The sequence below is a fragment of the Triticum aestivum genome, chromosome 4B (assembly GCF_018294505.1).
Source record: "Triticum aestivum cultivar Chinese Spring chromosome 4B, IWGSC CS RefSeq v2.1, whole genome shotgun sequence".
Classification (NCBI taxonomy): domain Eukaryota; kingdom Viridiplantae; phylum Streptophyta; class Magnoliopsida; order Poales; family Poaceae; genus Triticum; species Triticum aestivum.
Genome location: NC_057804.1, coordinates 585029481 through 585056066, shown reverse-complemented (window position 1 = coordinate 585056066; position 26586 = coordinate 585029481). Strand labels below are relative to the sequence as shown.

Sequence of the window (26586 nt, the reverse complement as noted above, 5' to 3'; positions counted from 1 at the left end):
TACGCCGATGACGTGATCCTTTTCTGCCACCCCACCGTTGCCGACATCACCGCCGTCAAGAGCATCCTGCTGCTCTTCGGCCGAGCCTCAGGCCTCCTCGTCAACTACAACAAAAGCTCGGCCACCCTGATCCGATGCACCGCTGATGCGGTCACGGCTGCTGTCAACCTGTTGGGCTGCCCCCTCGCCGAGCTCCCGATCACGTACCTGGGCATCCCCCTGACTCTGCATCGCCCGACAGCCGCACTGCTGCAGCCCGTCGTCGACAAAACGGCCAGCATGCTCCCCACCTGGAAGGCGCATCTCATGAACAAAGCCGGCCGCCTTGCGTACGTCAAAGCCATCCTCAGCGCAATACCGATCCACCAGCTCCTCGCCCTCGCGCCACCCAAGAAGACCATCCGCGCACTTGAGAAAATTCAGCGCGGCTTCCTGTGGGCTGGGCGCGCGGAGGCAAACGGAGGCCACTGCCATGTCAACTGGCAGCGCGTCGCTAGGCCGCTCTCGCTCGGTGGCCTCGGCGTGCGCGACCTCGGACGGACCAGCCTTGCGCTCCGCACCCGCTGGTTGTGGTTCAGCCGCACGGACAACACCAGAGCATGGGCAGGCCTCGACCTGCAGTTCACCGCTGAGGAGCGCTCATTCTTCTTCGCCTCTACCACCATGCAAATCGGGAACGGCACGGAGGCCCTCTTCTGGGAAGATCGCTGGATCGACGGTCACTCCGTCTGCGAGATCGCGCCACTCCTCTACGCCTGCACCCCCAAGCGCCGCCGCAAGCTCCGGACCGTCGCCGATGGCCTCCAGGCCAACAAGTGGGCACGGGACATTCACGGCACGATTGGCATACACGAGATCGGGCAGTACCTACAGCTCTGGCAAACTATCAGCGCCACGACACTCTCCGCCGAGCCAGATCGCCTAGTCTGGAAGTGGAGCACAAGCGGCGTCTACTCCGCCAAATCAGCCTACCTCGCCACTTTCAACGGCTCCTTGGGCTGCGATGCATGAAAGCTCACCTGGAAGAATTGGGCGCCACCGCGCGTCCGCTTCTTCCACTGGCTCGCCCGCCTGGACCGATGCTGGACTGCCGACCGCCTCGCCCGCCGCAGCCTGCAGCACCCCGCACGCTGCCTCCTTTGTGATCAGGCCCCCGAGACCATGCACCACCTCACCCTCGCCTGCCCCTTCACCAGACAGATTTGGCATGAGGTTCTGCACTGGCTCAGGCTCCCCTGCGCCCCGCCCGACAGAGAGCTCTCTCTCAACGACTGGTGGCGCACGGCGCGACATGCCACCCCAACACTCATGCGCAAGGGCCTCGCCTCCGCGACCCTCCTCGTCCCATGGATGATATGGAAGCACCGCAACGACTGCGTCTTCAACAGAGGCCAGCCCTCGACGACCGACCTGCTCACGAAGATCAAAGACGAGGCCACCCTCTGGGCCAGAGCCGGCGCCCTCGGGCTTCGTGCCATCTTGCCCCAAACCTGGGACGTGCACTAACATGCCCTCAGCCTTGTAATTCCCTCCTAGGAGGATTGTAACCGAAACTCTCTTTCCAAAGCAATGAAATGCAAGCTCTTGCGTTTTCTCGAAAACACTTGCAATACATTTTGTATCGAGCAAAGGAACAAAATGTACAGTAAAACATGCTTTTGAATCATGTATATATATATATATATAGAAGGTGGTGAATGCACATGTATATACATACAAAAAATCAGTACTTGCCCTCTTTTTAACTTTCCTGCATCAACCAGGTTTCCACAGATAACAGACAGCAGGGAAACAAATATCTAGGTTGTGACTTGAAAGACTTGATGTGGAACTATCAAGCAAAGGAGGGGCATCAATGAGAAAGCGAGCTGCTGTAGGTGCCATCCAAATTATTTTGAACAATGGGAGTAATAAAGAAAACTACAAAAAAACAATTCGAATACATGTACAATATTTTCTGCAAAAATATCATGAACGCTAAAGCAAGCATCTTAGTTGTTTTTCTGAAAGTCCTCCACACAAACTTCAGAACCATAGATGGGAAGCAATTTTACATGGCTGACCCTAGTAATCTAGATAGATTGAATTTTTACGGCCACCAAATTGTACTTGTGTGATTCATACCTTGTACTACATGCTGAGAACTTCTTTGTAGACTATGTTCTTTGTAAAATTTGCAACGGAGTAGGACTGGCCTTCCTTTTGCTTATCTGGGATGGTAAGAATCTTCATATTACTTCTAGATGTAGCTCTAGAAAGAGCAACATAGTGCAACAGAATCCCTGCAGAGGGCATCTCGTTTAGATGCGTAGCTTGCATTACGTTGAGCTAGGAGTGCTTGCCGCTCTTCAGGTGGTAGGCTTTGCCTACGTGCTCGCCGGCGTGGATTTCTTTCTTGCCTCTCATCTAATGTCAAACTTTGCCTACGCGCTCGTTGGCTTGCATTCCTCTCATCAAGTGTCATTCATTGTCTTTTCTCTCTTCTGTGTGCATTAATCTTTTCCTTCTCAACAGGTGTTAAATTTTGCCGACGTGCTCTAACACGTTCTCGCCTTGCTTGGATTTGTTCTGGTGTACGGCTAGCATATCTTATGGCTTCACGTGCACGCTTTCGCCCTACAACATTTTTACGAGAAATTAATTAAGTAGTTCAATAAAATTACTTATACACACAATTTCGCCTTATACATTTACCTTCTGAACTTTCACCTCGCACCAAGTCATCCGTTGATATGAGCATGCCATTAGTACGAAAAATCATAGATGATTTTTTTGTCACTTCATCATCCAAAGACGAGTGACTTGAGCTTGTCATATCTGTTGGCTCACATATATATAAATAGACTTGTATGAGCACTTGGCATGCCACTGGAGCAAGTTCAGTTAAACTTGGCTACAAAATAATGCAATCAAATTGCAGACTGATTAGATGAAATAAGTTGTAAAATGCATAAAAACTACAGCCAGATTAGATATATATAATCCTGGATGTTGGAGTCAGCTATGTAAAATGTGTATCATTCAGTACTTTTCCAACTGCTACTGATACAGTATTTAGACGGGGAAGCTAGAATGAATTATTATTTTTATGTATGGCCATCACGCTGCCACAAAAAGCTATCTCGTGGAATACCATGCCACTCCATAGCTGAAAGGGGAAGCACTTGGCCTATGGCAAATATAGCCATCAATATAATAAATGAACCTTCAAATCCTTAGTTTGTCATTCCTTTCTACTCCCTCCGTTTCTAAATGTAAGTCTTTTTAGACATTTCAAATGGACTACCGCATACGGATGTATGTAGACATATTTTAGTGTAGATTCATTCATTTTGCTATGTATGTAGTCACTTGTTGGAATCTCTAAAAAGACTTATATTTGAGAACGGAGGGAGTAATACTCAAAGTTTCATTCCAGAAGACGATTCTGGATAAGACATTGCAACTAAACACTGCTGATGGAAAAAAATAGAAGACAGTTCCATCTGTTACCACCATCACATATGCAATTGCACAAGTAAGTATTGTCTAATAACAAAGATGAAGTTGATGAGATCGTAGAGAAGATTTTACTATTCATTCACAGCACATACCTTGCCCTTGATGAAGATTAGATGGCGAAGAGGAGTGAATCACACTTCCCCACAATCTGTTCGATCTGAAGGTTGTGTGCCTTCTTGGAGGTGTAGTTTGAGCAGCGTGAGTCCCATAAGCCTGCCCACTTATTTATACTGGGCTGCAGGACTGGTTTCTGGACAGTTCGAACTGGGCGCGCGGATTTGAACTGTAAGGACACAAAAATTGAACTTGGGAGGCGGGACGGGTTGGGAAGCAGAGGCATAGTACCCCATGTCAACCATCACACCAGACCAGTTGTATCTGAGACGGGGTCGACTGAAGGAGGACGTGGGTGTGGACCAGCGCGTGCGCAAAGAGGACGGCCGTGGAGCGCGTCGGCAGGGAAGCTGGCGCCGGCGCCGCTGAGGATGAGTAGAGCGTGGAGGAGGACCCGAGGAGCCGGCCAGTAGGAGGGGGGAGGTGGTGGGCAGCCGGGTTTCTGCATCAGAGGAGGAGGCGGGAGTGGCGTCGCGGACTCGATCGGGGGACGGAATGTGCCGGCGGTGTACTCGCCAACGTAGGCGTCGGGGGACGGGAGGAGATGGGGCGGGGGGAGGAGGAGACGCGGGGAACGAGGGGCAGATGGTGGGCGGCGGCGCAACTGCGTCAGAGGAGAAGGTAAGAGGGGCATCGCGGAATCGGGGGCGGACGGCGCCGGCGGCGCCGGCGGTGTGCGGCAGTGGCCGCTGCCCTCTTCGGTTCCAGTGTTTTCTTTCTTTTTCGTGAAGGATCCAGTGCTTGGCTTGGATAAGGTGAGGAATGGAGCTAAACCAAGAGAGTAAGGCGTGGTTGCCTCCCATGCGTTCGATGCAGATCTGACGGCCCAAAATAAAGTATGGCAGGCACACCATCACCACCAACTGGATATTTTATAGAAGTAGAGATGATCGGTTTTATGTCCATGAGAAATAATTTTGTAGAATATCTGGGGGAGGGGGGGGTCATATGATGTATTTTAAAGTTATGAACTAATTTATGTGTTATGTATACGGAGCTTATGGAGTTCAGTATCCATCGGTTGACTGCTACAGGAGCAATTGGAGAGTTCGATGAACCAAGATGCATTGTATGAATGCAATTTTGGAGTCCAGGAAAATACTTGTCTCAAGTCTGCAGAAAGTAACCAGTGCAAATGTTGTATACCATTGCATTTGTTTTCCTAATGAAACTACTGATTGAAACAGTTCCCATCTTCTACAGGTACAGGGCTGGGTTCCGTTGGAAGTCATCTGCAAGTATGCCACCTGTCATGATGGATTCTTCTCATGGTGGGGATTCTTCTCCAGAGTCACTCAAAGTCTCAGAGTACGTTTTTCATATACATTCATTTGTCCTAATTATGTAACAAAAATACTTGAATTTGGTTTTCCGTGCTTCGACCCCTTCCACTTTGCCTCCAAACATTAGAATACTTCACATTCTTCTTGCCTTTTTTTATTCATCTCCTTAGTTGGGTTGAAAACTCTCTTGCAGAAATTTGGCAACAAATAAATTTGAGGAAAGAATACAAACACCATTTTTGTCGTTGCACACCTGGACTCTCATGGATATCTGGGAATGAGCACTTCCTATTCAAAATTTACTTGCAGAATTTACTCATTGGTATGTAATTTTTGCTGCATCAATATGAGCAAATATTATATTCTTTGGGATAGTTGCTGATGTTTTTTCTTCACATGAAAAGCTTAGTAATGATGTAAGGTAGGGTTCCCATGTCACTTGTTAAATAAACGATTCAGTTTCAGCTAGACTATTCTTTGCTACATCACACTTATACTTCCGCTGCCCAGACGATATGCATTATTAATTGCCACTAAATTAGGCATCAAAAGTAGTTTGTGGCTCAGGTGTTAAATGTTCTTCATGCACATCAATTTCTTCTAAATTTTGGTGGAATTAATTTGTCTAAAACAACCTTCTGACTAAGTTGTACTAAATCAGGGACACTTATTTTGGGACGTAAGGAGTACTAAACATAGTGTTTTTGCTGCTTATTGATATTGCCAATCTTTTCCATGAATGTTTCTCACTCTGGTATCGTCGATAGTTTACCTGCTTTGGCTCAGACAAGATATATGTATAAAGCAAATTATTTCATACACTAAAAAATAGTTCCTTGTGTTATCCGAAATCATCTCATGCCGAAACCTATCTTTGGACTAAGCTGCAACTAACAGCTTTTATTCGGTATTAAATCAGCTATCAACAAAATAAGTAACTAAATAGTTAGGTACTTGATAATATCCGTACTACCGTATTTATTGTGCTTTTTAGTTGCCTTAGTAGTGGTATAGTTCACATGTCCATGTCCATTTTGCAGAAGGTCCATATGTTGAACTTCTTTTTAAGAATCTGCTAATGACGGTGTGTAGAACTGCGGCTTCCTTGCAAGGACTGCTCGATGTCACTTTTTTGGCAATCTTGCTGAAGATTGGTTGGCCAGTGTGCCGTTATTTTATTTGTGGAGCTGTAAGGCTTGGGACTGAGGCAGGAGCATTCCCCCAAGGAAAATCAAGTTTTATTGGGAGGTCGTATGTTGTGGATGTCACCATATCGTGTATTTTCCTTCGTTGAGGTTACATTTCATTTCAGGTTCTAGAATCTTATCCAAAAGGCAGTGTTGTTTTTATGGATTTTGTTAAGCTTTGTCTTACGACACTTCATGGCAGTGTTCACTGTCAAATCCTGTAGAAAATATGGCTGACTATGGATGCGCACATGTGATTGATGTTCATTCATTTTGCAGCACTACTAGCTTCGCCACACACACCACCTGTGAGATGGTTCTGCCTGTAGAGATGTACCTATAATGAACTATAAATGAGTTGTTTGTGATTCATTTCACAACAGTACTAACATAGCCACTTACACCACCGGGTGTTATCATGGTAATCTCGTAGTCATGAGGAAAAGGCGCCTTGGTAGCGAGTGTCACGTATTTTGATCACTTCATTGGTCAACGTAGGAGTGTGTGGCTGTTAATGCCTGTGTATTTTTGGTTGAAAACATGATTGGTACTTGGGACAGTTTTGATGTGAAAACACTAAGGTTAAGCAAGTGCCTTTTTTTTAGCTGTATAATAAACCATGTGGTATCCATTTATGACTGGGCTGGTGCAGTTGGACGTTACTGACTTCGTGGACGGAGACGCTCAGATCGGCTCAGAAAAATGACCGAGCCGTTCGAGGCCTACCTGATCCGCATCTACAGTTGTAGCTTCCGTCTCATTCAATGCGTATGAGGTCTGGGCTTATTTTAATTCAGCATACTCGAATCAACCTGTGGTTGAGTTGGTTAGGTGGACAGTGGTATCCTCAATCCACTAGGGTTCAAATCCTGGTGCTCGCATTATTTCTGGATTTATTTCAGAATTTTCGGCGATGCGCTTTCAGTGGGAGGAGACGTTCTCGTCGACGACGAGGCGCCTACGGTGACTTTGTAAATCTCAAGATGATATGTCGGCTCAGTTTTTCGAAGGTGCTCATAGGGGTAGGGTATGCGTGTGTGCGTTCATAGGGATGAGTGTATGCGCGTGTATATGAGCGCTTGTGTCTGTACTGATGCTCAAAAAAAATTCAGCATACGTGATATACGGACGGAAACCACAGCTGATGGCACAGATCTAAATACGAGTGTACGATGCTGATTTCGGGAGCATCTGAGCCCGAGCTCAGAACAATTAGGCGTTGCACTACCCTGTGCAACTTCTTTCAGTTAGACGTTGCACAACCAGGAGTTGGGCTCGGACTGCCACGCTGGACCGGTGTGTGGCGCCTAAGAGTCAGATGTTGCACAATATAGTGTGATGCCTATCTGTCAGGCGTCACTCGAAACGGTCAGTTGAGTGATTTTTTTTAAAGCAGTTCAGATTATGAATTCTTTTCGTACTCGGGTCAAATATGTGTTTTTTGCCCCCTGCGGTACCTGGTAGAAACCGGAGTGTATTGATTCTGTGGTACCTTCGGAGTCTGCAGTAAAAATGAAACAGTTTCCAACAAAAAAACAAGGAGTCGTTGGTGTTAGAGTGTGGACTTGGTCAGCACTGCGTCGCCATGATCTCTCCATCACCCCTCCCACGTTCTGACTCCTCCCCTATATGTACTCTCTCTTGTATTTGGAAACGCAAGGGAAAACTATCAATCCAAAGATTTTACATGGTATCAGACACTGGTTCCGCATCCCTTCCTCCACGATCGTCATGACTGGAGGCCCGCCAACTCCTCCTCTTCCCGGCAGCCAGCCAACTGACTCTCTCCCCGGCGGTCAGCCAACAGCCTCTCTCCTCGGCGGCCTGCCAACTCTTCCCATCACCGACACCCAGCCGCCTCCACCCCTTCCCGCTGCCATGCCCGCCCCCAGCCTCTCCTTCAGCGACACCATTACAGACATCACCCCGTTCATCCCCATTGTTCTCGATCTTCACAGCCACAACTACTACCATTGGCGCCATCTTTTCGAGATTCATCTCGGACGCTGCTCTCTCCTTCATCACATCTCCGGTGACACGCTCCCCGCCCCGCATGATCCACGGTGGCTCAAGGACGATCTCGCCACCATTCAGTGACTGTATACTCGCATCTCCACGGAGCTCTTCAACCTCGTGGTCACCGACGGCGCCTCCGCTCGCGCCATCTGGCTCGAGCTTCGTCAGCTCTTCCAGGATAACCGCGACGCCCGCATCTCGGCTCTCAACACGGAGCTCCGCACCATCACGCAGGGCGATCGCCCGGTCGGCATGTTCTGTCAGCGCATCAAGGCTATCGGCGACGAGCTGCGCGAGCTTGGCGAGGTGGTCGCCGATCGCTCTCTTCTTCACGCGCTGATGGGCGGCCTCGACGAGCGCTTCGCCCAGCAGGCCACGCTCATCCCGCTCCTTCGTCCTCTGCCAATGCTGGCGGAGGCCCGCTCCATGCTGCAGATGGAGGAGCAGAACCAGCAGCGCAAGGCCAGCACCCCGCGCCTCTTCCACACGATGGCGCGGCCCGTTCCTGCTCCAGCGCCTCCACCGCCAACGCCGCCCTCGCCTCAGCCGCCAACTAGGTGGCGCCCCAGCCCCAACTACAAGGGCAAGAACCCGGTTTACAGGCCACCCAAGCACGGCAACGCGTCTTCCTCCACTACTCCGGCGCCGACCCACTCCGCGCCCCCAACTCCAGCGCCGGCTTCAGCACCGGTGGCGTCCCCGGATCCTTCCACCTGGCGTCCTTCTCATGACCCGTGGATAGGTCTGGTGCAGGCCTGACCGATGCCTTGGTCGGCACCGTCGCCATACGGCGCTCCGCCAGCCTACAGCGGTGCATGGGCGCCCGGCCTTCGCCCCGCGCTCGGCGCCCCCGGTCTCCTCGGCTCACGCCCTCCGCCAGCCGCCTACACCGCCTACGCGCCTCTGTACCAGGTCGCGGCTGCTCCTTCGGCTTACTCCATGTACCCCTACGGGGCTCCTTCGCCGGCCTGGGATCTCGTTGCGTTGTCCTCGGCGTCGTCTTCTACACCGCCGCCGCCGACTACTGCCTCCACCTCGACTACCACCACTCCGGCTTGGGATCAGGCTGCGTTCATCGCCGCCATGAATTCACTTACCACCCAAGACACAGGTAACAGTTGGATTTTCGATTCTGGCGCCTCTGCGCATATGTCTGCATCTACCAGTACGCTTTCCTCCATCCACCCCTCCATCCTTTTCCCATCCATTACTATAGGAGACGGCTCCTCTGTTCCGGTTTCCTGTGTAGGCACCACCTCTCTCCCTTCCTCCCGTTCACCTCTTCTTTTGCATGACGTTCTTGTTGCTTCGGCCCTTATCAAAAATCTCATTTCTGTTAGATGCTTTACTATCGATAACCAAGTTTCTGTTGAATTCGATCCTTTTGGGTTGTCTGTGAAGGATCTTCGCACCAGGATGGAGATCGCTCGGTTCAATAGCTCTGGTGACTTGTACACGGTCCACGGCGCGTCTTCTTCTCCACCGCATGCTCTGCTTGCCTCTGTCGCTCTCTGGCACCGCCCGCTTGGTCATCCTCACAGCGGCACGACTACAACTCTTCTTCAGGAGTTTCAGCTCCCGTACGATCGTCATAGTCATGATTCGTCCTTGTGTCATGCGTGTCAGATAGGCAAACATGTTCGCCTGCCTTTTGGCACGTCTACTACCCGTAGTTCTTTCACTTTCGAACTGTTGCATTGTGACTTGTGGACGTCACCTACCTCTAGTGTTTCGGGTTTCAAGTACTATCTTGTAATATTAGATGACTACTCGCACTTTCTATGGACTTTCCCTCTTCGTGCAAAATCTGATGTCCTTGCCCTCTTTGTCAATTTTCAACGTTATGTCTCTACCCACTTCTCTCTTCCCATTCGCTTCTTACAGTGTGACAATGGTCGTGAGTTTGACAACTCTCGCAACCGCACCTTCTTTCTCGACCACAACATTCTTCTTCGCTTCTCTTGCCCCTATACCTCTCCCCAAAACGGCAAAGCTGAACGCTCCCTCCGCACCATTAACGAGATCCTTCGTACTCTACCCATCCAATCTTCTATGCCCCCCTCCTATTGGGTAGAAGCCCTGCGCCATGCCACTTTTCTCCTTAACATTCGCCCCACGAAACTGTGTCCCCGTTTTTCTCCCTACGAATCTCTTTATCTAGCATCACCTAGCTATCATGCTCTCAAAACTTTTGGTTGCCTATGTTTTCCCAACTTGGCTGCCACCTCTGATAATAAATTGTCCCCACGATCCCTACCATGCGTTTTTCTCGGGCACTCAGATTCCCACAAAGGGTATCGTTGCCTTCACCTCCCGACTGGCCGTATAATTCTTTCTCGCCACGTCACTTTTGACGAGACGATTTTTCCATTTGCCAATCATACACAACCCGACCTCTCTGCCCCGCTTTCTGGCGCTACAGTCGCCCCATCGCGCCCCTCCGCGATCGACGTGCATGGGCTGCATGGGCCTGTTCACCTGGACCCCGCTCCACCCAATCCCGCCGCTTCCTCACTGGCCCCACACCCCAACCCTACCAACTTTTCCGCCCCCGACAACTGCGACGCGGCGGATTTCTTAGATCGCTCGTCATCCAACCCGCACCCCGCTTCCCCCGACCCCACCACCTTTTCCGCCCCCGGCAACTGTGCCCCGGCAAATCTCTTGGGTCGCTCGCCGCCCAACCCACACGTAGATTCTCCCGTCCCCACCACTCCTGTTCCCATCCGATCTCCCGCCGCCTCGCCAGGGCCTCTCAGCTCGCCTCTTTCTCCTCTACCTTCATCACAGCCCGCCGTGTCTTCTTCTTCCTCTCTCCCTATGCCATCGCCTCCCTCCCGCCCCTTGCCTCGCACTGCCGTTCCTGTTCCCGTTCCGCAGAATGCTCACAGCATGCATACTCGCAGCAAATCCGGTTTTGGGCTTCCCGTCGACCGTCTCAATCTCACAGCCTCGCCACAACCCCTCTCTCCCATCCCAAACTCTTATAAGGCTGCTCTTCTAGATCCCAACTGGTTTCGTGCCATGAAGGACGAATATGACGCTCTCCTTCTCAACAACACATGGTCGCTCGTTCCTCGCCCTCGCGGTGCCAATGTCGTTTCTGGCAAGTGGGTTTTTCACCACAAATTCAACTCCGATGGCACCCTCTCCCGCTACAAAGCTCGCTGGGTTTTCCGTGGCGACTCTCAGCAGCCTGGGATCGATTTCGACGAGACTTTTTCCCCTGTTATCAAACCGAGCACCATTCGCGTTGTGTTGAGTCTCGCAGTCTCATCCTCATGGCCCATTCACCAGTTAGATGTTAAAAATGCCTTCCTCCATGGATCTCTCAACGAGACGGTGATTTGTCGACAGCCCCTCGGTTTCAGCGATCCTACTCTTCCTGATCACGTTTGTCATCTCCAGAAATCTCTCTACGGTCTCAAACAAGCGCCCCGCGCTTGGTTTCAGCGTTTTGCGTCCTTCATCCAGAGCATCGGCTTCTTTCCCTCTCGCTCCGACTCCTCTCTCTTCATCTTCCACTCTTCCGAGCATGTCGCTTATCTCCTGCTTTACGTTGACGGTATCGTCTTAACTGCCTCCTCCGACTCCTTCCTCACCCAAATCATCTCTTCACCGCGCGCCGAATTCTGCATGACCGATCTTGGTGCTCTTCACCATTTTCTTGGCGTTGCTGTCTCCCGCGCCTCCTCTGGTCTTTTTCTCTCTCAGCGACAGTACGTTTTGGACCTTCTCTCCAAAGCTGGCATGATCGACTGTCATCCTTCTCGTACACCCGCTGAAACAGGTCCGAAACTCTCCTCTGCCGGCGACCCTCTCCCCGACCCTACTCTCTATCGTAGTCTTACTGGAGCCCTTCAGTACCTTACTCTCACGCGTCCTGATATTGCCTACGTCGTCCAGCAAGCCTGCTTGTACATGCACGACCCTCGCCTTCCGCACATGAGCCACATCTGTCGTATTCTGCGCTATCTCAAGGGGACCCTTGATCATGGTCTCTCTATCACTCCTTCTTCCCCAACTTCCCTCACATCATACTCTGATGCAGACTGGGCGGGATGCCCAGACACTCGTCGATCCACATCGGGATACTGCGTGTATTTGGGTGATAACTTGGTTTCATGGTCGTCGAAACGGCAGTTGACTGTTTCCAGGTCATCTGCGGAGGCTGAATACCGTTCGGTCGCTCATACTATTGCAGAAACAGTGTGGCTTCGCCAGCTTCTCGCCGAGCTGCGTCGCCCTCTTGATCGTGCTACAATTGTCTACTGTGACAATATTTCTGCAGTATACTTATCATGTAATCCTGTACAGCATCGTAGAACTAAGCACATAGAGATAGATATCCACTTTGTACGAGAGAAGGTAGCGTTAGGTGACGTCCGAGTTCTCCATGTTCCTACAAGCGCCCAGTTTGCAGACATCTTCACCAAAGGACTGCGGGCGGCCTCCTTCCTCGACATTCGTGCCAGTCTCAACGTCGTCGAGCCGGACGTTGACACTGCGGGGGGGGTGTTAGAGTGTGGACTTGGTCAGCGCTGCGTCGCCATGATGTCTCCACCACTCCTCCCACGTTCTGGCTCCTCTCCTATATGTACTCTCTCTCTTGTACTTGGAAACGCAAGGGAAAACTATCAATCCGAAGATATTACAGTTGGGTAAGACCCGATGGATAGCACGGAGCGTGTTGGCCACACGCCCTGTTGTACTGCCGATTCCTGGCCAGCAGATAGCTAGCTACTCCTAGCTGTCAACGTTCAACACACGTACATACATGCACCCTGCAGGTCATTTTCCACGCACCCAACAATCCTTGCAACTAGCATTATTAAAAAGAAACACTTGCAACTTGCAAAGCCAGGAGTCACGGGCCGCAGCTCCTTCGTCTAATGATCGGCCGGGACGGGTGCCTCGCATCAAATGCACTTGTCACTTGGCCGCTTGGCCATGTTAAATTACTCCCGTCTTTCTCAAAAAAAAAAATTTTTTAATCCTGCCAACCTGCTCCGATTCCGACCTTGCAATCCTTCTTTTAGAAAAAATATTGTGCAAGTTGCACAGATGGCTAAGGAGAGGCATATACGGATATACCGTTTGGGTTGTGGTTATCCTCCATCCCGGGAACCGAGATATCCACGCCGGTGACCGAGAGCGGTTTCCTGCCGTGGTTTCATGGGGCTCTTATCTTCGAGTCAACATTGTTCACTATGGCGGTTTCACGGAGCTCTTTATCTCCGGGTTGACACTGTTCACTGCAGCGGTTTCAATCACGGGGCTCTTTATCTTCGGGTCAAAACTGTTCACTATAGCGGTTTCATGGGGCTCTTATATCCAAGTCGACATTGTTCACAATAGTATGCTTTAGCCCTCGACCAAATATTTTGGGAGTGAATGTTTGATTGCTATCGCGGCAGTGACGCTGCCATGGAATAAAGTACTTTGGTTGGTCACCAAATATGTAATGTAACTAACTAATGAAGTACTCTCGTTGGTCACCAAATATTTTGGGAGTAGAAAACAATACTAACTAATGACATGCTGATGATGCTCTCGTTGGTCACCAAATATGTAATGTAAATACTTAAAAAAAGTAACTTTTTTGAAGGAAAAGGAAGACCATAGTCTACCTTATGCATTCAAAACGGGGCAGAGCCCGAATGACCAGTGTCAAAACTAATTAGCTACAAATAAACACCCGTTTTATTAACATACATATGTGTCAGTTTGCGAGCATATCAGGCTAGCCCATGTTAATTGGATAGCTAATTTTTTAAAGGGTAAGCTGAAGAAAACATATAATTTGGTCAAAGCTTTAAAACTGCCATGACAAACTTTCACGCATAATGGCATGATATAAAACAAACTTGCAGTAAAAGGACACAAAAATGTGTCCTAAGTTGATTTCGTTAGAGAACTAGGTAGCTTGACTTCTCACATCCTCGATTAACTTTCAAGTGGTAGTGGGATTTCATATGTCAGATACCTCAAGTACAGAACCTACCATTGTTTGAATGGTCAGGAGGGAGGTCGGAGCCCAAGCCGATCACACCCTATGTTTGATGCGGTTTATTTTTCAATGAGATAATGTCCCTGTTATGCCTGTATGTGCATGCTATAGTCATCGTCTCTAAAAAGTCACATGCAAATAAATGAATTAGTTGATTAATGTTTGACACATTTTATGCACGAGGTCAATCTTCACTATATCAAGAGAATGTTTACAAATAGTAAGAACGAAGAGTTATGATATTGTCGTTGTTGTTAAGCACGCCATGCATGATTAGAGAGGAGGAAAAAGTGTGTTGTGAAGGAGATGCATGCTTAGACAAATTAAAGTCACTAGTTGGATATTGTTGCATTCTTTAGCCAGGCGACTCATCTTTTCCAGTAGTTCTTTTAGTTGTTGTTCATCTAAACTAAGTTTATCTAGGGTGCCCATTGAAAGTAATACTTGATTATTGATGTTTCAGATGGTGTGACATCATTGCTCAAGTAATCAATCAATGATATCAATTTGGCCCAACTATTTTTTTGCCGAAAGTTTTCATAATACAAGTGGTCGGCCTTTCGTTGGATCTTAAGCTCGGTCAGGGCATCTTCAACACAGACCCCTAAAATGGACACGATATTTGTCCATGGATCATGTTCGGACACGTCCGCGGATATGATAGAGGAGCCAACTAGCCAACATGTCCCTCAAATAGACATCAAATCCGAACAATAGGGGTGTGCTAGACGGACCTAGATAGAACAAAACACATGAACTGTGAGAACATGTGGTCCGACTGACAGTGGAGAAAAATGGACATGTGGACTGGTCCGCGGACGTTTAGAGGATAATGTTGGGTGGCAAAAAGTGTCTAGATGTTGTAGTCTTGACTTTAACGACACTTTGAAGGACTGCGTTGGAGATGCCCTCACTAGAACACCCAGGCCAAGTGGCCAGCAAGTTCATGAATCTGGAAAAGTTAAGCAATGCATGCCCCAAATTGCATGGAGTGAGTACATGGTACTATGAGGGAGGCAGACGTCTGCAACCTCTAGGTGTAGATGAACCCAAATTTAAAAAAAAATTGTAAAAAGGGTTAATTATCCTTTTGCCCTCAGTGGTGTCTCTATGCTCAGTTTTGCCCTCAGATGAAAATTGTGCTCAGTTTTGCCCCTAGTCCATGCACAACTACTATGTCGAGGCCAAACGGCCATATTTGAGTCCATTCCGTCTGCCAGCGTTAGTGGTTGTGGGTCCGGAGCTTACACGTGGGACCACGTGGACGTGGGTCCGGAGCTGACATGTAGGCCCATGCAACTAAATCCCCAAATCATTCATAGCTCACTCTGCCCATCCGCTTCCCCGCCGGCCGGCTGACCTGCGCCGCCGCCGCCACTTGCGCCGCGGCCAGCACCTGCCCCGCCACCAGTTGCACGCCTACTCCACCGCTACCGTCCTGCGCCTACACTCCATGGCTACCTGCGACGCCCGCCACCTTCCTGCGACGCCACGGGTGGGGCGCCCGCCACCTGCTCGACCCGCGGCGCGGCCTCCTTCCGTGCGCCCGACCGGAGCACTCAAAGGTGGGGGGCTGCTGGAGCTATTTGAACTAGGAGGAAGAACCCTAGGGCAAAATGGAGAGCAATGGTGACCCCGGAGTATTTGGCGAGGCAGGCATCGAGCCGGAGATCCGCCGCGTCCACGACTGGGTTCCCGAGGGGCAAGTCCCGCCTCCTGTTTAGATTGAGCTTAGTTGTGCATTTGAACACTCGATTCGAGTAGGTTTGCCCAATTAGTGTGCTGATTGTGTCTCTGTTTTTCGCCGATTAGGATGGAGTTGCGGTTTGCTTTCTTGATGCACATTAGAAGGGACCGGTACACGTTCGATGCAAAGGGTCAGAAGAAATACCAAGGAGGTTTTGATTATCGGTTTTCAATGGCTAGTAATTGGAGTTTCAGACAATTTGGGGAGGTAATTTGTAGCCAATATCCTTGGGGTTTGCTTGATGAAGTGGTATACAAATACTATGACGGGGAAAAGAAATGGGTGACAATTAGTAATGATGAAGAGCTAGCTACCATGTTGTTGGGGAACGTAGTAATTTCAAAATTTTCCTACGCACACGCAAGATCATGGTGATGATATAGCAACGAGGGGAGAGTGTTGTCTACGTACCCTCGTAGACCGAAGCGGAAGCGTTGACGCAACGTAGAGGAAGTAGTCGTACGTCCTCCGTTTCAACCGATCCAAGTACCGTTACTCCGGCACCTCCGAGTTCTTGACACGCGTACAGCTCGATGACGCACCCTCGATCTCCGATCCAGCAGAGGCGCCGAGGGGGAGTTCCGTCAGCACGACGGCGTGGTGACGATCTTGATGTTCTCCTGTTGCAGGGCTTCGCCTAAGCACCGCTACAATATGACCGAGGTGTAATATCGTGGAGGGGGGCACCGCACACGGCTAAGGAACGATCAATGATCAACTTGTGTGTCCTAGGGTGCCCCCCTACCCCCGTATATAAAGGAGGGAGGGAGGAGGTGGCCGGCCCTAGGGGGGGCGCGCCATGAGGAGGGGGAAACCTACTCCAAGTAGGTTTCCCTCTCTTTTCCTTATCTTATTTGGAGGGGGAAGGAAAGAGTACTAGTATTAGGAAGTAGTACTAGTAGTAGTAATAGGAAGAGGGGGAAGGAGAAAGGAAAGGGGGGGCCGGCCCCCCTCCCCAATTCGGATTGGGCTTGGGGGGGCGCGCCCCCTTCCCTTGCTCCTTCTCTCTTCCTCCTACATGGGCCCAATAAGGCCCATATACCTCCCGGGGGGTTCCGGTAACCTTCCGGGGCTCCAAACTTCTCCGGAACCTTTCCGGTGTCCAAATATATCCGTCCAATATATCAATCTTTATGTCTCGACCATTTCGAGACTCCTCGTCATGTCCGTAATCATATCCGGGACTCCGAACAACCTTCGGTACATCAAAATACATAAACTCATAATATAACTGTCATCGAAACCTTAAGCGTGCGGACCCTACGGTTCGAGAACGATGTAGACATGACTGAGACACATCTCTGGTCAATAACCAATAGCGGGACCTGGATGCCCATATTGGTTCCTACATATTCTACGAAGATCTTTATCGGTCAAACCGCATAACAACATACGTTGTTCCCTTTGTCATCGGTATGTTACTTGTCCGAGATTCGATCGTCGGTATCCAATACCTAGTTCAATCTCGTTATCGACAAGTCTCTTTACTCGTTCTGTAATACTTCATCTTATAACTAACTCATTAGTTACATGCTTGCAAGGCTTAGGTGATGAGCATTGCCGAGAGGGCCCAGAGATACCTCTCCGACAATCGGAGTGACAAAACCTAATCTCGAATTATGCTAACTCAACATGTACCTTCGGAGACACCTGTAGTACTCCTTTATAATCACCCAGTTACGTTGTGACGTTTGGTAGTACCCAAAGTGTTCCTCCGGTAAACGGGAGTTACACAATTCTCATAGTTACAGGAACATGTATAAGTCATGAAGGAAGCAATAGCAGAATACTAAATGATCAAGTGCTAAGCTAACGGGATGGGTCAAGTCAATCACATCATTCTCCTAATGATGTGATCCCGTTAATCAAATGACAACTCTTTTGTCCATGGCTAGGAAACATAACCATCTCTGATAAACGAGCTAGTCAAGTAGAGGCATACTAGTGACACTATGTTTGTCTATGTATTCACACATGTATTATGTTTCCGGTTAATACAATTCTAGCATGAATAATAAACATTTATCATGAAATAAGGAAATAAATAATAACTTTATTATTGCCTCTAGGGCATATTTCCTTCAGTCTCCCACTTGCACTAGAGTCAATAATCTAGTTCACATCGCCATGTGATTTAACACCAATATTCATATCTGTATATGATTAACACCCATAGTTCACATCATCATGTGACCAACATCCAAAGGGTTTACTAGAGTCAATAATCTAGTTCACATCGCTATGTGATTAACGCCCAAAGAGTACTAAGGTGTGATCATGTTTTGCTCGTGAGAGAAGCTTAGTCAACGGGTCTGTCACATTCAGAGCCGTATGTATTTTGCAAATATGTTATGTCCACAATGCTCTGCACGGAGCTACTCTAGCTAATTGCTCCCACTTTCAATATGTATCCAGGTTGAGACTTAGAGTCATCTGGATCAGTGTAAAAGTTTGCACTGATGTAACTTTTACAACAAACTCTTTTATCACCTCCATAATCGAGAAACATCTCCTTAGTCCTTACTAAGGATATTCTTGACCAATGTCCAGTGATCTACTCCTAGATCACTATTGTACTCCCTTGCCAAATTCAGAGCAAGGTATACAATAGGTCTGGTACATAGCATAGCATACTTTATAGAACCTATGACTGAGGCATAGGGAATGACTTTTCATTCTCTTTCTATTTTCTGCTGTGGTCGGGATTTGAGTCTTACTCAATTTCATACCTTTGCAACACAGGCAAGAACTCTTTCTTTGACTGTTCCATTTTGAACTATTTCAAAATCTTGCCAAGGTATGTACTCATTGAAAATCTTATCAAGCGTCTTGATCTATCTCAATAGATCTTGATGCTCAATATGTAAGCAGCTTCACTGAGGTCTTGCTTTGAAAAACTCCTGTCAAACACTCCTTTATGCTTTGCAGAATAATTCTACATTATTTCCGATCAACAATATGTCATTCACATATACTTATCAGAAATGCTGTAGTGCTCCCACTCACTTTCTTGTAAATACAGGCTTCTTCAGAATTCTGTATAAAACTATATGCTTTGATCATACTATCAAAGCGTATATTCCAACTCCGAGATGCTTGCACCAGTCCATTGATGGATTGCTGGAGCTTGCACACTTTGTTAGCATCTTTAGGATTGACAAAACCTTCTGGTTGCATCATATACAACTCTTCTTTAATAAATCCATTAAGGAATGCAGTTTTGACATCCATTTGCCAGATTTCATAAAATGTGGCAATTGCTAACATGATTCGGACAGACTTAAGCATCGCTACAGTTGAGAAAATCTCATTGTAGTCAACACCTTGAACTTGTCAAAAACCTTTTTGCGACAAGTCAAGCTTTGTAGATAGTAACACTACTATCAGCATCTGTCTTCCTCTTGAAGATCCATTTATACAATATGTCTTGCCGATCATCGGGCAACTCCACCAAAGTCCACACTTTGTTCTCATACATGGATCCAATCTCAGATTTCACGGCCTCAAGCCATTTCGCGGAATCTGGGCTCATCATCGCTTCCTCATAGTTCGTAGGTTCATCATGGTCTAGTAACATGACTTCCAGAACATGATTACTACACCATACTGGTGCGGATCTTACTCTGGAAGACCTACGAGGTTCTGTAGTAACTTGATCTGAAGTTTCATGATCATCATCATTAGCTTCCTCACTAATTGGTGTAGCAATCACTGGAACTGATTTCTGTGATGAACTACTTTCCAATTCGGGAGAAGGTACAATTACCTTATCAAGCTCTACTTTCCTCCCACTCACTTCTTTCGAGAGAAACTTCTTCTCTTAGAAAGGATCCATCTTAGCAACGAATAACTTGCCTTCGGATCTGTGATAGAAGGTGTACCCAATAGTTACCTTTGGGTATTCTATGAAGACGCACTTCTCCGATTTGGGTTCGAGCTTATCAGGTTGAAACTTTTTCACATAAGCATCGCAGCCCCAAAGTTTAAGAAACGACAACTTTTGGTTTCTCGCCAAACCACAGTTCATAAGGCGTCATCTCAACGGATTTTGATGGTGCCCTTTTAACGTGAATGCAGCTGTCTCTAATGCATAACCCAAAAACAATAGTGGTAAATCAGTAAGAGACATCATAGATCGCACTATATCCAATAAAGTGCGGTTACGATGTTCGGACACACCATAACATTGTGGTGTTCCAGGTGGCGTGAGCTGTGAAACTATTCCACATTGTTTTAATTGAAGACCAAACTCGTAACTCAAATATTCATCTCCATGATCAGATCGCAGAAACTTTATTTTCTTGTTACGATGATTTTCCACTTCACTCTGAAATTCTTTGAACCTTTCAACTATTTCAGACTTATGTTTCATCAAGTAGATATACCAATATCTGCTCAAATCATCTGTGAAGGTCAGAAAATAACGATACTTGCCACGAGCATCAACACTCATTGGATCGCATACATCGGTATGTATTATTTCCAATAAGTCAGTAGCTTGTTCCATTGTTCCGGAGAACGGAGTTTTAGTCATCTTGCCCAAAAGGCACGGTTCGCAAGCATCAAATGATTCATAACCAAGTGATTCCGAAAATCCATCTTTATGGAGTTTCTTCATGCGCTTTTATACCGATATGACCCAAACGGCAGTGCCACAAATAAGTTGCACTATCATTATTAACTTTGCATCTTTTGGCATCAATATTATGAATATGTGTATCACTACGATCGAGATCCAACAAACTATGTTCATTGGGTGTATGACCATCGAAGGTCTTATTCATGTAAACAGAATAACAATTTATTCTCTAACTTTAAATGAATAACCGTATCGCAATAAACATGATCAAATCATATTCATGCTTAACGTAAACACCAAATAACATTTATTTAGGTTTTACACTAATCCCGAAAGTATAGGGAGTGTGCGATGATGATCATATCAATCTTGGAACTACTTCCAACACTCATCGTCACTTCACCCTCAACTAGTCTCTGTTTATTCTGTAACTCCTGTTTCGAATTACTAATCTTAGCAACCGAACAAGTATCAAATACTCAGTGGCTACTATAAACACTAGTAAGGCACACATCAATAACCTGTATATCAAATATACACTTGTTCACTTTGCCATCCTTCTTACCCACCAAATATTCAGGGCATTTCCGCTTCCAGTGACCATTTCCTTTGCAGTGTAAGCACTCAGTTTCAGGCTTTGGTCCAGCTTTGGTCTTCTTCACGGGAGTGACAACTTGCTTGTCATTCTACTTGAAGTTCCCTTTCTTTCCCTTTGCCCTTTTCTTGAAACTAGTGATCTTGGTAACCATCAACACTTGATGCTCTTTCTTGATTTCTACCTTCGTTGATTTCAGCATCACGAAGAGCTTGGGAATCGTTTTCGTCATCCCTTGCATACTATAGTTCATCACGAAGTTCTAGTAACTTAGTGATGGTGACTAGAGAATTCTGTCAATCACTATCTTATCTGGAAGATTAACTCCCACTTGATTCAAGCGATTGAAGTACCCAGACAATCTGAGCACATGCTCACTAGTTGAGCGATTCTCCTCCATCTTTTAGCTATAGAACTTGTTGGAGACTTCATATCTCTCAACTCGGGTATTTGCTTGAAATATTAACTTCAATTCCTGGAACATCTCATATGGTCCATGACGTTCAAAACGTCTTTGAAGTCCCGATTCTAAGCCGTTAAGCATGGTGCACTAAACTATCAAGTAGTCATCATATTGAGCTAGCCAAACGTTCATAACGTCTACATCTGCTCTTGCAATAGGTCTGTCACCTAGCGGTGCATCAAGGACATAATTCTTCTGTGCAGCAATGAGGATTAACCTCAGATCACGGATCAAATCCGCAACATTGCTACTAACATTTTTCAACACAGTTTCTCTAGGAACATATCAAAAACAAACATATGAAAGCAACAACGCGAGCTATTGATCTACAACATAATTTGCAAAATACTACCAGGACTAAGTTCATGATAAATTAAAGTTCAATTAATCATATTTCTAAAGAACTCCCACTTAGACAGACATCTCTCTAGTCATCTAAGTGATTACGTGATCCAAATCAACTAAACCATGTCCGATCATCACGTGAGATGGAGTAGTTTCAATGGTGAACATCTCTATGTTGATCATATCTACTATATGATTCACGCTCGACCTTTCGGTCCCCGTGTTCCGAGGCCATATCTGTATATGCTAGGCTCGTCAAGTATAACCTGAGTATTCCGCGTGTGCAACTGTTTTGCACCCGTTGTATTTGAACGTAGAGCCTATCACACCCGATCATCACGTGGTGTCTCAGCACGAAGAACTTTCGCAACGGTGCATACTCAGGGAGAACACTTCTTGATAATTAGTGAGAGATCATCTTAAAATGCTACCGTCAATCAAAGCAAGATAAGATGCATAAAGGATAAACATCACATGCAATCAATATAAGTGATATGATATGGCCATCATCATCTTGTGCTTGTGATCTCCATCTTCGAAGCACCGTCGTGATCACCATCGTCACCGGCGTGACACCTTGATCTCCATCGTAGCATCGTTGTCGTTACGCCATCTATTGCTTCTACGACTATCGCTACCGCTTAGTGATAAAGTAAAGCAATTACAGGGCGTTTGCATTTCATACAATAAAGCGACAACCATATGGCTCCTGCCAGTTGCCGATAACTTCGGTTACAAAACATGATCATCTCATACAATAAAATATAGCATCATGTCTTGGCCATATCACATCACAACATGCCCTGCAAAAACAAGTTAGACGTCCTCTACTTTGTTGTTGCAAATTTTACGTGGCTGCTACGGGCTTAAGCAAGAACCAATCTCACCTACGCATCAAAACCACAACGATAGTTTGTCAAATAGACTCCGTTTTAACCTTCACAAGGACCGGGCGTAGCCACACTCGGTTCAACTAAAGTGAGAGAGACAGACACCCGCCAGCCACCTTTAAGCACGAGTGCTCGTAACGGTGAAACCAGTCTCGCGTAAGCGTACGCGTAATGTCGGTCCGGGCCGCTTCATCTCACAATACCGCTGAACCAAAGTATGACATGCTGGTAGGCAGTATGACTTATATCGTCCACAACTTACTTGTGTTCTACTCGTGCATATAACATCAACACATAAAACCTAGGCTCGGATGCCACTGTTGGGGAACGTAGTAATTTCAAAATTTTCCTACGCACACGCAAGATCATGGTGATGATATAGCAACGAGGGGAGAGTGTTGTCTACGTACCCTCGTAGACCGAAGCGGAAGCGTTGACGCAACGTAGAGGAAGTAGTCGTACGTCCTCCGGTTCAACCGATCCAAGTACCGTTACTCCGGCACCTCCGAGTTCTTGACACGCGTACAGCTCGATGACGCACCCTCGATCTCCGATCCAGCAGAGGCGCCGAGGGGGAGTTCCGTCAGCACGACGGCGTGGTGACGATCTTGATGTTCTCCTGTTGCAGGGCTTCGCCTAAGCACCGCTACAATATGACCGAGGTGTAATATCGTGGAGGGGGGCACCGCACACGGCTAAGGAACGATCAATGATCAACTTGTGTGTCCTAGGGTGCCCCCCTACCCCCGTATATAAAGGAGGGAGGGAGGAGGTGGCCGGCCCTAGGGGGGCGCGCCATGAGGAGGGGGAAACCTACTCCAAGTAGGTTTCCCTCTCTTTTCCTTATCTTATTTGGAGGGGGAAGGAAAGAGTACTAGTATTAGGAAGTAGTACTAGTAGTAGTAATAGGAAGAGGGGGAAGGAGAAAGGAAAGGGGGGGCCGGCCCCCCTCCCCAATTCGGATTGGGCTTGGGGGGGCGCGCCCCCTTCCCTTGCTCCTTCTCTCTTCCTCCTACATGGGCCCAATAAGGCCCATATACCTCCCGGGGGGTTCCGGTAACCTTCCGGGGCTCCAAACTTCTCCGGAACCTTTCCGGTGTCCAAATATATCCGTCCAATATATCAATCTTTATGTCTCGACCATTTCGAGACTCCTCGTCATGTCCGTAATCATATCCGGGACTCCGAACAACCTTCGGTACATCAAAATACATAAACTCATAATATAACTGTCATCGAAACCTTAAGCGTGCGGACCCTACGGTTCGAGAACGATGTAGACATGACTGAGACACATCTCTGGTCAATAACCAATAGCGGGACCTGGATGCCCATATTGGTTCCTACATATTCTACGAAGATCTTTATCGGTCAAACCGCATAACAACATACGTTGTTCCCTTTGTCATCGGTATGTTACTTGTCCGAGATTCGATCGTCGGTATCCAATACCTAGTTCAATCTCGTTATCGACAAGTCTCTTTACTCGTTCTGTAATACTTCATCTTATAACTAACTCATTAGTTACATGCTTGCAAGGCTTAGGTGATGAGCATTGCCGAGAGGGCCCAGAGATACCTCTCCGACAATCGGAGTGACAAAACCTAATCTCGAATTATGCTAACTCAACATGTACCTTCGGAGACACCTGTAGTACTCCTTTATAATCACCCAGTTACGTTGTGACGTTTGGTAGTACCCAAAGTGTTCCTCCGGTAAACGGGAGTTACACAATTCTCATAGTTACAGGAACATGTATAAGTCATGAAGGAAGCAATAGCAGAATACTAAACGATCAAGTGCTAAGCTAACGGGATGGGTCAAGTCAATCACATCATTCTCCTAATGATGTGATCCCGTTAATCAAATGACAACTCTTTTGTCCATGGCTAGGAAACATAACCATCTCTGATAAACGAGCTAGTCAAGTAGAGGCATACTAGTGACACTATGTTTGTCTATGTATTCACACATGTATTATGTTTCCGGTTAATACAATTCTAGCATGAATAATAAACATTTATCATGAAATAAGGAAATAAATAATAACTTTATTATTGCCTCTAGGGCATATTTCCTTCACATGTTTGTTAGGCATAAAGAGAAAGATAATTTTCATGTGAGGCTGCAAGTTGATGTGCTTGAGCAGGCATTTGGACCTAGGATGACGGGTGCAACATCTCGGGGAGAACCAAGTCGTCGTAATGGCATCTCTAGCCAGAATAGTTCAGTTGGTGCACGGCGACGTGGTGGCTCGACAAGTGTGGGCAACAGCAGTAGGGTCCCCCTTGAAGTGGAGCCTGATGACTACAATTCTGGGGTTGATGAAGAGAAGCTATATTCTGATGTTATTCGAAATTTATGACGGGCACCTCGGGCTGATAACCAAGATGAGGCTCACAATGCAGTCTGTGTGGATGATGACGCGGTGGGTGAGGACGAAGACCTTGCAGCTGTTGAATGGGACCCTTTGAACCCTCATATGGAAGAAGGTATAGTTTTTGCATCCATGAATGAGTGTATAAATGCACTTGTGACATACTGCATCAAGGTAGAACGTACATTCAAAGTTGACAAGACTGATCAAGTACGTTACAGAGTGCACTGTCCGACTGAGGGTTGTCCATGGAGGCTGCTCGCATCTAAAATGGGAAATAGCACTAATGTTTAGGTCAAAGTGAACCCTTTTAAGCACACATGCCAGGAATCAACCCTTAGGAAGGATACAATCAGTAAAGCCAAGTCAAGATGGGTGGCAGAAGAAGTAAAGAAGTGGGTGAAAGAAAACCAGCAAGTGGGTCCAAAGGAATTGCAGAAGAACATCAAAGATAAATTCAAGATAGATTTACCATACATGAGGTTGTTCAATGGTAAACAACATGCTATGGATTCTATTTATGGTAACTGGCAGGAAAGTTTTCAATTGTTGTATTCATTCAAAGGTGAAGTGGAGAGGACAAGCCCAGGTAGTATTGTAGATATTGATCACCACACCGTGGAGTACACATTCAGGGGAGTGACAAAGACCAAGGAATGCTTTAGGAGGGTTTTTGTCTGCTTTGAAGCTTGTCGCCGGGGTTTTTTGGCAGGTTGCAGGCCTTATTTGGCTATTGATGGCACTTTTCTCACAGAGAGGTTTAAAGGACAGTTAGTAGCAGCTTGTGTAGTTGATGCACACAGTTTTGTATTTCCAGTTGCCTACGATGTGCTGGAGACAGAGTCTGAGGAGAGCTGGACTTGGTTTTTGCATAATCTACGCCGAGCTATTGCACATCCCAATGGGTTGGTCATTCATACAGATGCCTGCAAAGGTTTAGAAGTGGTCGTGGACAATGTGTTCCCTGGAGTAGAGCATAGGGAATGCATGCATCACCTTGCTGCAAATTTCATGAAGAAATTCAAAGGAAAGGTGTATACCGACAATTTATGGCCAGCATCTTTGACTTGCACTGTGAAGAAGCACAACTACCACTTGAGGAAGTTATACATGAATTCCAAAGTGAAAGAATACTTGGAAACACACCACTCCAAGTTATGGGCCAGAAGCCAATTCAGTGAACTGAGCAAAGTTGACTATGTGCACAATAATCTAGCAGAGTCTTTCAACTCAACGATCCGAAAACTAAAGGGTCATTATGTGGTGGATTTGTTGGACAGGATAAGGATATAATACATGCAGAAATTTCATTATCGTGCAGGAATAGCCAAGGCAAAATTCATGGGCCACATTATCATCCCTGCCGTGATGAATGAACTGAAGCAAAAAACAAGAGGCTTGGAAATGAACGTGACTCTTTGCTCGGGTACCACAGCAGAGATATCATATTTGGATAAAGAGAAGAGGGAATGGAGATAT

At 47.0% G+C, this 26586-nt stretch overlaps 1 long non-coding RNA gene across 1 annotated transcript; it reads right to left on the bottom strand.

Moving 5' to 3' along the window:
* Positions 1-1908: 1908 nt before the first annotated feature.
* Positions 1909-4376, bottom strand: LOC123093411 (uncharacterized). The gene is made up of 3 exons (XR_006445331.1): positions 3594-4376; positions 2695-2893; positions 1909-2616 (listed from the first exon to the last, which is right to left on the bottom strand). It is a non-coding gene; the product is annotated as an uncharacterized lncRNA (long non-coding RNA).
* Positions 4377-26586: the final 22210 nt, after the last annotated feature.